Consider the following 17696-nt stretch of genomic DNA (forward strand, 5'->3'; position numbering starts at 1 on the left):
TAAAAGAGATATTGGAAATACATTGTTTTGTTAGATGCATTCACTGTTGTCTTTTCCACTTCAGCTACTCTATATGTCCAGACAATTTTTATAAGCCAGACATAAATTTTAAAACTCCAACAAGCTTATCTGGCTATCTTTATCTACAGCCATGTCTGATCAGCCTGGAAAACTAATCTATTTCCAAAGCTAATTTGGAAATAGCTGAAAAAGTGAGAAAACCAAGCAAAATGTAATTGCCCAAGGAGAGATATTAAGGAATTGATGAAAAAAAAAATTAATCAAATAAGATCTGGAACTCCTATTATTAGGGTCCTTATATATTTGTCCTTTATACCAATAATAATATGAGAATTGGGTGGAATATAAATTTAATTAGTTATTCTTGTTCTTGTTGTTTTTACTGTTGTATTACTATTATCAACTGCACTAGTGCCATACTATACAATGCCAAAAGAATTATTGTCGTTTATGTTATTCCCAGTAGAGATAATCCCCATAACTAAGTATTATGATGTTCAAGTTTGAATATACAAGCAAAATAAATAATAAGCCTTATTCATGGAGAAAGACAACTGTGGAGGACATTGGAGGTCAAATGTTACTATAGCACTATAACTATTTGGCTGTAAGATTACCGCAGCAAGTAGTTCTGTGGCATGACAAGATTTGTATTTAATTTCAAGTTCTCACCAGAGAGGTTTTGCCTATGAATAAATATTCACAAGACTAGTTTCACAGCTGCAATGCTGTTTTACTTGGCAACTATTCCTAAGTGTGTATAAAACTCTAGTTTATGTGTTGAAGGGTGATAGTTACTAGATACTTATTTATTATAAGCATAAATTTCTTTATGTTTGGCTGCTATTAAATTGATGACAGTACAACTGAACTGCAGAAAAAATATAATAGATAATTAATATCAAAGGGACTAGTAATTTGCACTTTTTCTAAGTAAAACAAGACAGGATTTTTTTGGGAAATGACAGGAGAAAATTTAATTGCTAATTTTATGCATGTGTGACATCATATCGCATCAAATTGACAGGTCTTGTACCACAATGCTGCTTTTGTCATTCTGATCATCTTTAATTGTATGTTTAATTGTATCTTGGTCAGTACAGTTTAATTGTATCTTGGTCAGTACATAAATAATTATTTTTATAATATCATCTTATTAAACTTGTTAGAATATAAAATGAAAATGAAATGAAAATAGTGGGAAAGGAGGAAAGGGAAGAAGGGGAGGAGAAAATTGTAGGATGAAGGGTAAAAAAGAAAAAAAACCATTAACTTCCAACTGTTTTCAACATAGTAGAAAAGAGAAATATGCACCTGAAGTCATATGACCAAAATTTAGGCACATGGCAGCCTGCATTTATGATTATAACATACGGCCACATGAAGGGCTAGGAGTTGTCTCAACCAGGCATGACTTGTCAGCAGCAAGAGGAAAACTGAGCCAGTGGAGGATGGCAACGATAGTCAGCACTGGTGGAATGAAGTGCGGCCAAAAGGGTTGAGGTGCGGGGTGGGGGAAATATGTGGGTGGGGCAAATTGAAGCAGAGGTGACTGTGTCAGGACAGGTGAAGTGTAAGGTTTCTTGTCTAATGATAAGGCGGTCCTCATCTAATGCCTGCAACTAAAAATACCAGAACTTAAAAATCAGTAAACAGTGTGGTCACATGATATTTTGCTTAACAACAACTTCACTTAGCAATCAAAATTCCAGTCCCCATTAAGGTGGTTATTGCAAGGGCTACCTGATATCACATAAGTGAGTGCAACACTGCCTCTTATGAACTGACATGCAATTTCACAGTTCAACTATCGAAAGATGAAGTTTGTGATCTTAGAAAGTATGTTAGGTCATTTTCATGCCATTATTGTCATTATGGTTAGAATGGATGATAACTTTTCTAGGTTATCCCTTTGTGACATTTTTAATAAGTGAAATTTATAGTAGCTTTTTAAAATTGAAATGTATGAGTAGATTTAATTATTGCATCAAATCATTAATTGTAGTTTTCATCTACAACTAAGCCAAATCAAGTTCTTAAAAGTTTAATGCAATTATTTAAAAGTCACAGAAATGTATCCCCATAAATATAAATAGTACAGGATATTAACTGATAAATGCAGTACAAATTTTCCAATAGTTCTCCCATATAGATTCTGGCCAGAATATTTTTATTTATGGTATATATTTCATCTAGAGTGTCCAGCAAAATAATGATAATGATAATAATAATGATGACAATAACAACAGTGACAACAATAATAACAAACAACATGTTATATTTACATTTACATTTCCTCATCGTGTTCCCTGAACATGATCATAAGCATCAAATCACATCAAATTTCATTACAACTAAAGTTGTTTTGAAATAGAACAATAGAACCTGTTAGTTGTACCCCACTTTCCTGAGGTGAGACAAACTAACACTTTTGCCATGAAACAATTTCCTTTTAGAAATAAGGTTGGACCTTTTGGAAGCTTCTAAAGGCTAAATTTTCCTGGAGAGCTTTCCCATATGCTCTCACCCCCACCCCATTACTATCATATTTTTCTGTTATTATGAGACATTATACTTATTTAGTGTTTTCTCTTTTCTAGGTATTGTTTTTCATCTTTTTAGCTTATTGTGGAAGTTTTATTGTATTTTAGTATGTTGTTGTAAGCCACTAAACAAATGCACAAACAGATATACAGTGCCAAGATAAAAAATGAAAATAATGTCTGGGTGGCTGAATAATTATCACAGTGTTTTAGAATACATCTCTGAAGTAATTAATGCCATTTTGAAATCTTGTCAGGAAAAGTTTTAGGAATTTTAACACAAGTATACATTTCTTGTTTTTTTGTTATTATTATTTTGAGATTTCTTTGAAATTCCTGGTTATGTTTTTAGTTGATGTGATTTCTGCCCTGCATCCTTCATGCCCCAAAAATTCAAATCTGTATTTTTCTGAAAGGCAGAAAAAAAATTGCCCCCTTAAGGAACTGCTGATAGACACTGCAGGACTGCCACACACAGATCTGAAGCACCATTGCCCATTTTGTATCTGAATACTGCACTCTTCTACTGCACATCAATGGAGAGAATTGCATAAAAATAATAATGTTGAAATTATCTTCAGAAGCAAATCCACTTCCATTATATTGACTGTAAGCTGATAGGAGAAACCACACAGCATTACAAGGAGCTGTCATTTAAATTGAGAAGGATGACTGAGGTGGAGAGAAGAGGAAGGAGAAAGCACACAGCTGCTGTTCATTTTCTGTCTATTTTGGGCTTCCTTTCCTCAAGCTCTAGGTTTGTATCATGCAATTAGACTGCAATTGGCACACATAGCCTACATTAATGTTTATTATACTGAGTGAAGTTATGTTTTATGTGTAATCTAAGCCTAGGAGGAATCCTTATTTTCAAGTATAAATCTTCTCAAATCATATGATTACATTAGCTATTTTTTTTTTAATAGAAATAAAATTGGAACTGAATCTCTCTCAAGGTATTTAAAGCAAAATCAATAAGCCAGATAAATGTGGACAGTCAACAAATGATGAGTTATGTTTCAACTGGTATTCCAACAATCATTTCCAAGACTTAAAACTGTACAAGGAAGCATAACTATTTGATGAAATTTTCTGCAATCATATATAACAATAAATGTATATAGAATTGGAAGAAACTGACAAATAAAATGGCTGAAACAGTCTGTACTATGGGTATATCTGTGTGTGTGTGTGTGTGTGTGTGTGTGTGTGATTGTGTGTATATGCATGTATTAGAAATTTTTTTTCTCCTTCAAAAATTTAAATTCTCCAACTTTATTTTAAAAGTTCTATATTGCATAAAATATTTTACTGTTTAATTTATTATTATGATGAGTTATTGATCTGCTTTTACTTAATTGTATTAGTAACATGAACAAAGCTTCTTTTTGCTTCAGCGTAATTTTGCAAATTGCCATTTACTATCAAGTCCTCCCTGACCTTATGCACTCTACAGCTAGATTATTTGCCTGTGTATTCATTAATCACATTACAAGTCAGTGATGACAAACAAAAAGATGTGCAGATTGTAGAGCAAACATTTGCAGACACTTCCCAGAGCTATCTGCCATCACATTAGGGTATAACTTTGCCCATTGTCTTTGTAAATACAAACATGCTAAAAACTGACTTCCAAAGTGTCACAATGCATTAAATATTGTTTTGACTGTATATAATTAAGCTGTTGGACTTTGTCTGAAGTCATGTGGAAATCTGAGGGTAATATTTTTTTCTAATCGAGCCAAAATGTTTTAATTCATCTATTTTGTAAATATATATATAGTTCATACAACTGGGGGCAAACAAAGGGAAAAATTCATATTCTGCTTATTATCTCACATTCTTCAATTAATTTTAGGATTGATGAGAACCCGGCTCTAACTCTGAAACCAGAGTCTATGGATAATGCTTGCACAAAGCAATATTGATTTATGTTTCAGTGAAGCCTCAATGTCAGTAAACTTAATAATTTTCATGCTAAATAACAAGAGAGATCCAAACAATGATGTACTACTTGGTTTAACAGTAAACCTATGCAGTTTAAATTATCTTAGGATCCAAATATTTGGAGGTAAAGGTAGTCTTTCTTCCTTCTACCTCAATTCTTTGGCCATGAAAAGAGCGGAAGCTTTCTGTCTTTATTTGTCTGTGATTACAATTACATCAAAATTTCTTCATTGTAATATCCTTTAATTAAATTATCTAGCTTTACCTAACTGCAGTAAGGTAGGCTTGTAATTTGTAAAATGGCATCTCCGTAATGCCAGTTGTAAAAATGTAAATTTATAAAACCTATAAAACTTTAGCAGAAAAACTTCTTCATGAATCAGGGTAAAGTTTAGCAACATGACAATATGTGTATAAATGTTATTTAATTCTCTCAAAAGCTGTTAATACTTTGCCCAGCACCATTCCAAAAATGTTAAGGATCAAATTAAAAATAAAACAACATTTTTTTCATTAAGGATAATTAAACACATCAATTTAAAATTTCCATTATTTATTAAGAGAGATGCTTAATGTAGGCTGTGAGGACAAACTTATGAACACTGGAAAAAAGACATTGTACCAACAGTATCTGTTTGAAACAAAGTTGGAGAATATGCTGCAATGACTTTAGTAATAACTTTAGTAATTATCTATTGATTCATAGATAATATATTTCTTCAAAATACAATTTTGTTTTAAATACAATGTCAATAGTATAGTAAAAATAAGCACAGTTTACTGTTGATGTAGTTTTAAAAGAGGGGAAATTAATATATATTTTATCTGTATATGCTGTGTTATTGTTATATTAAGTTTTGAAAAATCAATAAAAACTTTCCTTTAAAATAAAAACAAATCAAAATTTAAAAGACAGTAATCAAAATCCCAGTTTCTATTAGTGAAACATTTCTTTCTCTTCCTTTACAAAAATTATTATTCCTCCTAATTCCTTCAAGTTGGTCTCAAAGTTTCATTTAAAAAAAAAAAACACCATTGAGATTTGAGAATCGTTCTTTATGATAAGTAATTTAAATTTCATATTTAGTCTGGAGTTGAACTATCTGGCATCCAAAATAGCCTGAATCAATCTGTGATGTTTTCTCAGTGACCCAATTAGAAGACGAATTGAGCAATTTGAATGTATATACACTCAATTTCAACAGTAGTTAAAGTGCAGTATTGCAGACAAACCCAGCCCAAGCCTGGAGTTAGATCCTGAGGGGCTCAAGATTGAGTTAGCCTTCCAACTTTCCGAGGTCAATAACATGAGGACCCAGATTGTTGGAGGCAATATGCAAATAATGATTATATTGTAAACCACCCAGACAGTGCTGTAACGCACTATGGGGCAGTATATAAGCCTAAATGTTATAAGCTGAGACAGAGTGATGAAGTCACCTGGCCAGCTTCTGTACCTAAAGCAAGACTAGAGACCATGTCTGTCTGCTCACATCTGGCACAGAATATAAAACTTTTGGCCCTTTGACATCTTCCACATTTACCCTCAATGAATAATTATTGATTAATTTAAATGATAGAAAATACAAATATAGAAATATAGATTATAATATAGTATTTATATTATAACAAAGATAGAAAACACAAATATAATGAAAGATATTTCCATTCAAGTAAGCTCCTTATATATTGGATCAATCCATATCTATTTGACAAGCATGCTACCAATGCCTGCTATCTTAAAATGCTGGTGGACATTGAAAAGAAAGAGGAGGTGTTGCATTCAGGTTTTTGTGAACAGAATTTTGTCTTCTGTTGAGCCTAGGATTTTAACATATGATTCCCATATATTTGGCCAATATGTGCAATAGATGAAAATGATCTCCCAAAAATGTGTGTGAATTCAACTTATACTCTTAGAGAAAAATCTATGCATGAATGAGATCTTGATTTAACTGATTGGTTGGGAGGAAGAGATACCTGCAATTTATAAATCAGCCTTACATTGAAAGTTATGTCATTCCCAGAAATAGCATACAAATGATGCAATACAAATGGCAGAAATTATTTGATTCATTTATTTTGTATCACTTGCATCAAAACTATGCAAATACAAAATTTTCATACACAGAGAGAGAGAGAGAGAGAGAGAGTATATACACACACACACACACACACACACAGAGTATACACACACACACACAGAGAGAGAGAGAGAGAGAGAGAGAGAGAGAGAGAGAGAAATCCTATAATTGGTTCATAAATTTGGAATTCTTTCAAATCTATATGATGCCTCCAGCATGTTAAATTTTTTATCTCTACTTGCTTAAAGTTGCATCCAACTACCTCTAGGCAGACAATTTTGCTTTGACTAATGATCTGAGATTGTTTGTTTTATTCATTGTTTACTTCAACAGCTCTCTCTTGTATACATTTCACTGTAGACATAGCAGTTTCAGACATCTGCTTTTTTGCAGTTGTGCCAGTCCGAAATATTCTAATCCCATATGTAAAAAATGTGTCAGTTTGGCCAGAGGAAAATTAGAAAATTGAGCTTCAGAAATAATCTTTTTTCATTAAAATTAAGCTCTTCTGTGCCAGGTTCTCACAAGTAAAGTCAATGGGGAAGCTGGCAGGAACTTGGAAATTTCAGTCATGGGGTTTTTGCATAATGACCTACTTGGTCCTTGCCTTATGATGGCAATTGAGATTGCCAGAACTGCTGTCACTAAGTGGCACAGTCATGTGGCTTTTTTATTTATGATTGGGTTGTTTAATAATGGATTTTCCAGAATCAATAAATGTCATTAAATGAGGCTGAAATCCCTAGGCCCAAGCCCCTCTCCAACTGACTTTGTGCCTAAGGCAGGACTAGAACTCACAATTTCCCTACTGTTTTAAGTACTACACCAGACTGTCTCCCAGGTTATTATTCCATTACATTAAAAAGCAAACACTTCATTTCAAAGTGGAAAAGGGAACAAGATTTGCATAAAACATCCATGTCCTAATTTATATTTATAGCTGTAAATCTACAAAAAGTATACTTTAAGTAGAGATATAACTCTGTATAGCATAGAAAAATGTGACCAGTAATTTGTCCATCTGATTAATCTGTTGTTCAGGTAGTAACTGTCAATGGGGAACTTTAAATGTCCTGCTTTGCTCTTCCTTCCCAGTTTTCTTTGTTTTAGCTTGAATTTTAATTGGGCATTCAATTACAAAGAAATTTTAGACAGGAAAAATTCTGGTTTGTCATTAAAACATGAGATTTTGAGAAAACTCATCTACCTATTCAAGAATTTACATGGTGATCAGGAAGCAGCAATTACTATTTAACGAAATGGTTTAAAACAAAGAAAGGAGGGCAAGAAGGTTCACCTCATTAGTTTAATTTCCATGGAGAATATATCATAAGAAATGCTGGATTAAAAGAAATATAATTGGAATTAAATTGCTGGGAAAAACATCGCCCCAGGCTGTTACTTTTTTAAAACCCTAAGATTATATCAAAGCCAAAAGGCAACCCAAAGCAAATAGTTAAAGCTGAAGTAACATCCGAATTTAGCTTCCTGGATTCAAAAACATACAGTGCTGGCAATGCCCATGAAATAGAGCATTATCTACTATTTAGGAGTAAGACTATGACAGATCTAAGCAAAATTTAAAGTACACAGCCATCACATGAATCACAAATCAAGGCCATGCTTTTCCCACTTACAAGGTATGACTGTGAAAACAGAACTATCAGAAATGCTGAACAAAGAAAAGAGGGATGCCTTTAAATTGTGATGGCAGAGAAAGGCCTTGAGAATACTTTGGATCACAAAAACACCAAATCATGAAGGTAAAGAAGGACAGGAAGGGGGAGGGGGAGGAGAGGGAAGGGAAGGGAAGGGAAGGGAAGGAAAGGGAAGGAAAGGAAAGGAAAGGAAAGGAAAGGAAAGGAAAGGAAAGGAAAGGGAAGGGAAGGGAAGGAAAGGAAAGGAAAGGATTCACAGAATGTAAACCGACATTGCATGACTGTGAGCATTTCATGAGTTGATGGTCATTTTCACAAGTTATTTTCTCTTTTTATATTCAAAGTTACAACTGAAGGTTTTTCTATTGCTTTAATATTAAATGCACAATAAATTAATATGAGAAGAAAACAATTCAACTGGCTCATGCTGGTATATCTGTATTTACTCTATCTTAGAAGTGAAAATTAATTAATTGCATATATAACTGCTGCATAAGTAGTCCATTGGCCATGATAAAATATAAAGTATGACTTGTGTAAGCATCTGTTGAATGTTTAACTATGGAAGATTACTTCCATCTTGGCAATCTTTATACAGTCTGATAATCCATTGATAATTCTCCTTGATAATTATCAAAATTATTAATAGTAATATTATTTATTTACAATTTTTAGCTCAATAGCATCCTGAAAAATTTAAGAATCTTAAAATCTTTGGAAACTAAGGTTGAAAATCTTTCCAGAATCTGTAATGATTCAACTGATTCCAAAGTCCTTCGGGAGTAGGGCGGTATAGAAATCTAATAAATAAATAAATAAATATTTAGTAAATTATGATTCCATCCTGCCTGATTAATCCAGATTGGTTCTCTGAGGAGCTGAGAGAGATGAAGCGTTGGAAAAGACGCCTAGAGAGCATTTGGAGGACTAGTCAATACAATTCCGACCGGACACAGGTGAGGTCTTATATCAAGACCTACCTAGTGGCGATAAAAGCGGCAAAATCTAACCATTTTTCCGCTCTTATCGCATCTGCAGAGAACCGCCCAGCCGCCCTGTTCAGGGTCATCCACTCCCTTCTTCGGGAGGAAGTGCGGGAAGATCCCTTGCAGGGTCGTGCTGAGGATTTTGTGCAATTCCTGCATGATAAAGTCGCTCGGATTCGGGAAGGCTTGGACTCCGATTGGATGAGTCCACGGGAGGAGACGAGGGCAGGTCTTGAGAATGTTATCTGGGAGGAGTTTGATCCTGTGACTCCCGAGGATGTGGACAGGGTTCTGGGTAAGATTAGTGCCGCCACGTGTTTATTGGACCCGTGTCCCTCCTGGTTGGTACTGGCCTCCCGGGAGGTTACACGAGGCTGGCTCCAGGGAATTATAACTGCTTCTCTGAGTGAGGGTGCCTTTCCTGCCACCTTGAAAGAGGCGGTAGTGAGGCCCCTCCTCAAGAAGCCTTCCCTGGACCCAGCTGAATTAGCCAACTATCGTCCAGTCTCCAACCTTAGTTTTGTGGCGAAGGTTGTTGAGAGCGTGGTGGCACAACAACTTCCCCGGCACCTGGATGAAGCTATCTATCTAGACCCATACCAGTCGGGCTTCAGGCAGGGGTACAGCACAGAAACGGCATTGGTCGCATTGGTGGATGATCTCTGGAGGGCTCGGGACAGGGGTTGCTCCTCTGTCCTAGTCCTATTAGATCTCTCAGTGGCTTTTGATACCATCAACCATGGTATCATGCTGCAGCGGTTGAGGGGGTTAGGAATAGGGGGCACCATTTTGCGGTGGTTCTCCTCCTTCCTCTCTAACCGCTTGCAGTTTGTGTTGGCAGGGGGGCAGAGGTCGACCTCGAGGCGTCTCGCATGGGGAGTGCCACAAGGATCGGTCCTCTCGCCCCTTCTGTTCAACATTTATGTGAAGCCGCTGGACGAGATCATCCGTGGTTTTGGGGTGAAGTGTCATCTTTACACTGATGATATTCAGCTGTACATCTCCACCCCAGACCACCCCAACGATGCCCTTGATGTGATGTCTCGCTGCCTGGAGGCGGTGCGGGTCTGGATGGGGATGAACAGACTCAGACTCAACCCCTCCAAGACCGAGTGGCTGTGGCTTCCGGCGCCCCGATATAGTCAGCAGGTGCCATCGCTGACTATTGGGGGTGAATCTTTGCCCCCCACAGAGAGGGCTCGCAATCTGGGTGTCCTCCTGGACGCACAGCTGTCTTTAGAAGAGCATATGACGGCCGGGGGCAGGGGGGCCTTTTATCAGGTTCGCCTGATTCACCAGTTGCAGCCCTTTCTGGACCGGGACGCCCTGCGCATGGTCACTCACACCCTTGTTACCTCCTGGCTGGACTATTGTAATGCTCTCTACATGGGGCTCCCCTTGAAGAGCACTCGGAGGCTCCAACTGGTCCAGAATGCGGCCGTGCAGGTGGTTATGGGCACAACTAGTTGTGCCCACGTGACACCCCTCCTGCGCGAGCTGCACTGGCTCCCAGTGGTCTTCCGGGTGCGATTCAAGGTGTTGGTTACCACCTTTAAAGCGCTCCATGGCATAGGACCCGGGTTCCTTCGAGACCGTCTTCTGCCACCAATAGCCTCCCACCGGCCAGTCCGCTCCCACAGAGAGGATCTCCTCAGGGTGCCATCGGCCAAGTTATGTCGGCTGGCAAACCCAGGGGGAGGGCCTTTTCTGTGGGAGCCCCAGCCCTGTGGAATGAACTGCCCCCAGAAATACGTAAGATCTCCAACCTCCGGTTTCGCTGTGCACTGAAGACCCTGTTGTTCCGCCAGGCTGGCCTATCAACATAATAATTTTAAATTGGGGTATTTTTAAATTTCTGGGGTTTTAAATTGAGCCAAATCTATTTAATCATTTTAATTTTTAACTGCTGTTTTGTCTTGTGTTTTTAAATAGGCTGTACACTGCCCTAAGTCCTTCGGGAGAAGGGCAGTATAGAAATAAAATTATTATTATTATTATTATTATTATTATTATTATTATTATTATTGCATATACAAAGCCAACTAATACTGAAACTATAGCCATATTTCTTTATGCAGTTTCCATCAAATATTCGGAGCACACTAATATTAGAATACTTTAAAATGAGCTTTGAAATGCAGACATAAAACACAAGTTATGGCAAAATCTTAGTATATGTGTATAGTTTTAAACATACATGATTATGAGTGAGCCATGCATTTATTTTCCTAAGTATCAAAATTACTTACCATTACTAGTGATTGTACAGTTTTAGCACACTTGTATTCATTTTGCTATCTTTGCTATCAGTATACTTACTCAGATATTCATTGTCCAGTTGACTGTGAATTCATTCAAATTATTTTATCATTGTCAAAATTTCATCATGAGAGAGAGAGAGGGGGAGGGAGGGAGGGAGAGGGAGAGAGATCCCAATATATTTTCTGAGTATACTCATGATTTGAGTAGGAACTTGATCCTAGGTCTTCCACTTCAATATACACTGTGGTTCAGTAGTTTATTAGTTTCCCCTCCATTTTCTAATAATTCCACCTTTTCCTGTGGGCGTGGCTAGGTGGGGTCATGTGACTGAGTGGGCATGGGCATAAGTGATGTCAAGTTGACCATGCTCACTCAGTCACATGCCTTCCCACCTAGTCATGCCCGCTATCTTCTTCAACAAGTTATCTCTTGATGAAATGTCACTGATTATTAGAGAGCAGGCCTGCAATATAGCAATCTTTAGAAGAAATCCTCCCATACCACCACCTCTTACAATACTAGACAACACTGTATCAACAGTAGAGACCTTCACATTTCTAGGTTCTACCATATCTAAAGACCTAAAATGGACATCAAACATCAAAAACGTCATCAAAAAAGCACAACAAAGAATGTTCTTTCTGCGCGAACTCAGAAAGCTCAAACTGCCCAAGGAGCTACTGATACAGTTCTACAGAGGAATTATTGAGTCTGTCATCTGCACCTCTATAACTGTCTGATTTGGTTCTGCAACCCAACAAGACAGACACAGAGTTCAGAGGATAATTAGAACTGCAGAAAAAACAATTACTATCAACCTGCCTTCCATTGAGGACCTGTATACTGCACAAGCCAAAAAGACGGCTGTGAAAATATTTACAAACTCCTCGCATCCTGTATATAACCTGTTTCAACTCCTACCCTCAAAACGACACTATAGAGCACTGCACACCAGAACAACTAAACACAAGAACAGTTTTTTCCCAAATGCCATCACTCTGCTAAACAAATAATTCCCTCAACACTGTCAAACTAGTTACTAAGTCTGCATTACTATTAATCTTCTCATCGTTCCTATCACCCATTTACTCCCACTTATGGCTGTATGGCTGTAACCTTGTTGCTGGTATCCTTAAGATTTATATTACTGTTTAATAATGTGATTTGATTGCTTATTTGTTCCCTAAGACTATCATTAAGTGTTGTAAGTGTTGTACCTTATGATTCTTGACAAATGCATTTTTCTTTTATGTACATCAAGAGCATATGCACCGAGACAAATTCCTTGTGTGTTCAATCACACTTGCCCAATAAAGAATTCTATTCTATTCTATTCTATTCTATTCTATTCTATTCTATTCTATTCTATTCTATTCTATTCTATTCTATTCTATTCTATTCTATTCTATTCTATTCTGGAACTCATAGCTTCTCCTGGATTTGCAAGTGGAGTCCAGTGCCAGGAGGATCTTTATCCAGCTGTCACCTCCCTGAGAGGAAGGAGCTGGCTACAGGAATTTTGACTTTTTCACTATCTGTTGGTTTTCTATAATGCAAACTACATGACACATCCTTCAAGATAATCTGAAAATTGCAGTTTGTCCAAAATGCAGCAGTTGCTTTATTAGTTATTGTTTATCATTTTGTTATACCTACTGTGTTTTGAAGGGTTCTCGTTGATAGCAAATAGGTTTCCAGCTGCAATCCAAAATATACATTTTGATTTAAGAAGTTCACTATAACTTGTCATCAGTCAGTATACTTTGAGAACCACTTGTTCCACCTAATTTGAAACTAGTAACTAATTTGAAATTGAAACTGCTTGTAACGCCTCATTTTTCTGGTGACAAAATAAATAAATTTATAATTTATACTGGTGCCAGAATAAATAAAGTATAAATTTTGCTTTATAATTATGGCATCCACTCATCTCCCAATAGATGTGAGATTGGTCCCTTTGGTAATGGTCATGCAAAACTGGGTTTGCATGGAAAGGAGCTTGTTGCTAGTTTGGTTATCCTGGTTAGGCCCATATATAAGAGACTGTAGACTTTCTTGTAATAGTAATATTTATTTCTTTTCTTCCTCAGGAACACAATTAGACAGCAGCCAATCTGGGAGGAGCGAGAACTTATATACAGAGGAGGCGGGGCTAATGGTAAGTAGTAACCAATGGTAAGTGACACATTGACATCACACAATGACATATACACAAGCACACATATTTACAGATATCAGGTTAGGTATTTTCATCTGTAACAAATCCCCCTCTAAAATACCTAACTAATGGTGGGTTATTAAGATTATATATGTACATTAAGTTTGGAAGTCAAATACATATGTTGTTTGGTTGGTAATGGCTTAGTGAGGATATCAGCAATTTGTTCACTAGTATCGCAATGGACAGCTTTAATAAATCCTATACTTGACAGTTGTCTCACATGTTTATATTTGATATCGATATGTCGAGATCGTTGACCTATTGCTTCGGAAGCTGATATATCTATTGCTGCCTTATTGTCCTCATTGATAATAATTGGATAAACAGGTTCATCCCACACATTGGATAACAAATCATCGAACCAAGTTAGATTGTTGACCGCTTTGGATAAGCAAACGTATTCGGCTTCCGCTGTAGAAGTGGCAATTAAATTCTGTTTGCCTGTGTACCAGTGCACCGCACAGCCATTTATAAGAAAAATATATCCAGAAGTGCTTTTTCTGGTTTTTAAATCAGTAGCCCAATCAGCATCAGCGTAGCAGGTCAAAGTTGGTTTTTCAGAAATGAATGGTTCTAAGAATAAGCACACATCAATGCTAGATTTTAGATATTTTAGAATCCTCTTAATTCCCTCCCAATGGTATAAGTTAGGATTGCTTACATGTCTTGACAACAAATTTACGGCAAGGGTGATATCAGGCCTGGTCCAATTAGATATGTATAATAAGGACCCAATAATTGATCGATATAAAGTGTTATCCTTGAATGGTTCGTACTCATTATACACATTCCTATAAAAATCAGTTGACATAGGAGTATCACAAGTTTTTGAGTTAATCAAATTACATTTTTGTATGAGTTCCATAATCTTGTCTTTCTGAGATAATTTGAACCCCTTATCTGTTTTGTCAATTTGGACTCCTAAATACTTATTTACCTTTCCTAATATTTTTAAGTTGAAATTTTTGCCTAGTTGTTCAGCGAAATTATCACATTTAATTTTGTCATGTCCAAAATACAATATATCATCAACATAAATCAAAACATATTCAATAGAATCATTATTTTTTTTTGTGAAAAAGCAAAAATCAGACGAAGTAGCTACAAAGCCTATATTTTTAAGTATCTTTGATAAGCACTCATACCATCGCTTACCAGACTGTTTTAGTCCATAAAGGCTCTTATTCAATAGCCAAATTTCTCCCTTTTTTGTATCTTTTCCTGGGGGTGCTTTCACATAAATTTCTTTATCTAGATCAGCGTGCAGATAGGCTGTCTGCACGTCAAATTGATATACTTCCAGATTTAAGATAGAAGCTAACACTAGTGCTGTTTTCACACTTTCTGATCTAACGGTTGGGGAGTAAGTGTCTTCATAGTCATCCGGAAATCTTTGGGCAAAGCCTTGAGCCACTAACCTGGCTTTGTATAGGAATTTACCATCCTCTAGCTCTTTGATTTTATAGATCCACCTGGTGCCAATGGGAGATTTCTCAGTGGGTAGGTCTGTTGGTGTATATACATTTAGTTCTCTCAAACTGTCCATCTCTTTTTTCATTGCTTCCTCCCACTTACTTTTTTGTTCTAGGGGTAGCTTAAGTATGTCATCATATGTGTTGGGAGTCAGGTGTTTAGCTTGGATAGATAGTACGTAATCATCTAATCTTTTAGGGATTATGCCCCTATTGGATCTAATGGGCCTATTCTGGGGATGTTCATCGCTATGCATATACTTAGCTTCTTTTTCGGTTAATTGATCTACCTTCAGAGTGGGGTGTCCTTTTTTCCATTCATCATTAACTATTACTGGGCATTTGATTCTGTTTGTAGATGTGGATTGGGGTTCGTATCTGATGTGTGATGTTTTGTGTGCGTGTGTGTAATATTTTTTGATTCTGGGTAAATTTCATTGAGATGTAATTTTGACCAGTTCATGTGTTCATGAAACACGGCAGATCTGGATACAATGAAGTGGTTATTTTTATCAATGAAGCGATATCCCTTGGTCCCCGATTCGTACCCCATAAATATCAGTCTTTTGGATACTTTCTCTCCTTTGCGCCTTAATTGTGAGGGCACATATACATCAGCAGATACACCAAATACGTGCAAATGCCCAATTTTTGGTTTCCTTCCATACATGAGTTCGTATGGGGTCTTGTTGATTGTGCTGGACCATAAGCGATTTATAGTGTAATTGGAATAAGTAAGGGCTTCAGCCCAGAATGATTGGTTTAAGCCAGCATCATCTAACACACATTTAACCATGGTTTGTAGCAAACCATTTTTCCTTTCAGAAACTCCATTTTGGAATGGGGAAAATGGACAAGATTTAAAGTGCAATATTCCTTGTGATTTTAGCCAAGTTGAAAATTTGTTGGATAGGAATTCCAACCCCCTGTCAGTCATTATTTGTTTAATTTTGGTATTGTGTTGCGTTTCTACCATTTTAAAGAACTCCTTAAATTTTTTGAAAACCTCACTTTTGTGATTAAGGGTATATACAAAACCGAATCTACTGTAGTCATCGACTATGGTCAGGAAGTATCTTTTTTTATATTTAATTGAAGGTTTTAATGGGCCTACTACATCCATATGAATTAGTTGAAAGGTTGATTGTGTGGTGCGAGTGGCTTTTTTGGGTTTTGGTTTGTTTTTAATTTTGGATGAATTGCACACAGAGCATTCTAAGTAATTTTTACAGTTCTTTATTTTTAAATCTTCGGAACACTCTAACATTTTTCGTATGACTGGGAAGCTCGCGTGTCCTAGCTTTCTGTGGAGTAAGTGACTACAATTATCATGAATAGGTCTTCCATTGTTTAAATTTTCAGACATATTAGTATCAGTGGTCGATGCATTCTTATTATTACTTTCATTATGGCTATCTGAATTTGGCTTTTCGTTTCTTAATTGATAGTTTGCATAGACTAGTTCGTTATCTTGTGGCAGTAGGTATGTTAGTCCATCATTTGTAAATAGTTTACCTATGTTTCTGTTGTTCTTAGTCATAAATACCTTTCCACCTCTGAAAGTGGTTTCTATTCCATTTTCTATGCTTAATTTTAGGGTTGCCAATATGTTATTTGGAATTTCGGGCACAAATAGTACCCCCTCTATTTTTCCTATACCCTTTATATGCGTGTCTCCCATTCCTCTCACTAGGACTTTATTTTGGTTTGCTACTTTAATGTAATATTTTTTTTCAGTGAAGTTGCTTAATATTTCTCTATTATGAGTTGTATGGCATGTGGCTCCTGAATCTATGAGCCAGGTGTTGAGTGAATCAGACATCAAAGTGTTATTGTTTCTTATTCCATATAGTGATCCTTTCTTATTTTCTTTAGGGTTATTTCTGTATGTTTGTCTTTCTCTAGAGTGTGGTGATTCTCTTCTCTTATACCTGTAATCTGGGGAAGTTCTGTCTAAAAAGTGTATTCTCCTATCCTTGTGTTTATATGAGTCACTGTATCCTATATTCTTGGGGCAGTCTCTACTCTGATGTCTTTCAGATCCACATGTGAGACATTCATGTGGGTATCTGTCTCTGGCCCTGAAATCAGTCCTCCTTTGATTTCTACCTTCTCTTTGTTGTGTATATCGCTCTCTTCTAAGTCTATCTTCAGTAATAAGCTTATTGGTAAGGTTTTCTAAAGTAATTTGCTCTATACTTAGGTTATCTATTAAGGTAATGTAGTTATCCCAGCTGTGATCTAATGAGTTAATTATAATGCTTTTCATGGTGTTGTCAGAAATGGTTTCTCCCCTTTGAATAAGGTCTGCTCTTACAGCGTTTAGATTCAAGATATGTTCACTCATGGAGGTATCATGTTTTAGTTTGGCAGAATAGAATTCCCTAGAGATTTTTGTGGTGGTGGCTACATTTTTGCTATAGAACAGTCTGAATAATTTTTGATATACTTCAAATACAGTTAAATTATGCTCTATACTGGGGAGTATACTTGGGGAAATAG

Source organism: Pantherophis guttatus, chromosome 7 (assembly GCF_059756535.1).
Source record: "Pantherophis guttatus breed Tessera chromosome 7, ASM5975653v1, whole genome shotgun sequence".
NCBI lineage: Eukaryota > Metazoa > Chordata > Lepidosauria > Squamata > Colubridae > Pantherophis > Pantherophis guttatus.